This window comes from Vombatus ursinus, unplaced genomic scaffold (genome assembly GCF_900497805.2).
Source record: "Vombatus ursinus unplaced genomic scaffold, bare-nosed wombat genome assembly UNPS02014818.1, whole genome shotgun sequence".
In the NCBI taxonomy this organism is placed as follows: Eukaryota; Metazoa; Chordata; class Mammalia; order Diprotodontia; family Vombatidae; genus Vombatus; species Vombatus ursinus.
The window spans coordinates 8,877,479-8,878,990 of NW_020954596.1; the positions used below are offsets into that span (position 1 = coordinate 8,877,479).

The following is a 1,512-nucleotide window of genomic DNA, read 5'->3' on the forward strand; positions in this document are numbered from 1 at the left end:
GCTATAAATATTTTTGTACATGTGAGTCCTTTTCCTGTTTTTGTGATCTCTTTGGGATACATAGAAGTGGTATTGCTGGGTCAAAGGGTATGCACAATTTTATAAGCCCTTTGGGCATAGTTCCAAATTGTTCTCCAGCATGGTTGGATCAGTTCACAACTCCACCAACAATGCATTAGTGTTCCAATTTTCCCACATTTGTCAACATTTATCATTGTCCTTTTCTGCCATATTAGCCAGTCTGATAGGTGGGGGGTGGTACCTCAGAGTTGTTTTAATTTGCATTTCTCTAATCAATAGTGACTTAGAGCATTTTTTTATTTGACTATAGATAGCTTTAATTTCTTCATCTGAAAACTGCGTGTTCTTGTTCTTTGACCATTTATCAATTTGTCCTGTAGACTTAAGCTCAGTGTGTCCAAAACCAAACTCATTATCTTTCCCCTTAAAATTTCCCCTCTTCCTAATTCCCCTATTATGATCAGGTCCCACAATCCTCCTAGTCACCCATACTCACAAAGTAGATGTCTTCTTTGACTCCTCAGTCTCTCCCCCTTACCCAGTATATAGCCAAGTCATTTCTATTCTAATATCATAACATCTTTCATATATGTCCTTTTCTCTAATATTGCTGACACTGTTTCAGGTCCTTATTGCCTGACATTGGACTATTGTACTAGCCTTCTGGTTGGTCTCCCTGCCTCAAGTCTCTCCCTGCTATGACAGTTCTTCCACTCAGCTGTCACATTGATATTCCTAAAATGCTGATCTAATTATGTCACACACACAGCCCTCCCCAACTAAATAACTCCAGTGGCTTCCTTTTACTTTTAGGAACAAATAAAAAATCCTCTATTTGGTTTTTAAACCCTTTCATAAACCGGCCCCTTCTCACCTTTCCAGTCGCCTTACTCTCCCCACCCCTTCAAACTGGTGACACTGATCTCTTTGCCATACTTTGCACAAAACACTCCCATCTCCTGACTGTTGTCACCAACTTATTCCCCATGCCTGGAATTTTCTCCCTCCTTATCTCCCAACTCCTGGCTTCCTTCAAGTCCTAGCTAAAATCTCACCTTCTGTCTTCCTGATCCCCCTTAATGATGATGCCTTCTCTTTGTTGATTATCCCCAGTTTATCCTGTATATATTTTGTTTGCATTATTGTCTCTCATTGAATTGTGAATTCCTTGAGAATAAGGACTTTGTTGTTGGATTTGGTTTTAGTTTTGGCCGTTTCATCCCCATCACTCAGCACAATGCCTGTCATATGGTGGGCACTTAATAAATGCTTTTTGACTTCTTGACAACACAGTGTGGTTTAGAGAAGTTTATTTGTGTAGCCTAATTAATATTAAGTGGCATTTGATGGAAAATTTTCCTTAAAGGCTATTTGTTTTTCCCAAGTTCCCTCAACCACCTCTTCTGTCCCCCACCCCCAGGTGTTGATACATTCCCCCCTATCCAGTTGAGTGTAGGGTATATAAACAGAAACTGCTTATACTTACTGGGC

At 40.0% G+C, this 1,512-nt stretch overlaps 1 protein-coding gene across 1 annotated transcript in view; it reads left to right on the forward strand.

Annotated features, from left to right (window-relative positions):
- RNF4 (ring finger protein 4) overlaps window positions 1–1,512 on the forward strand; it is a 63,003-nt gene that overhangs the window by 25,382 nt on the left and 36,109 nt on the right. The gene's annotated exons all lie outside the window — the stretch shown is intronic.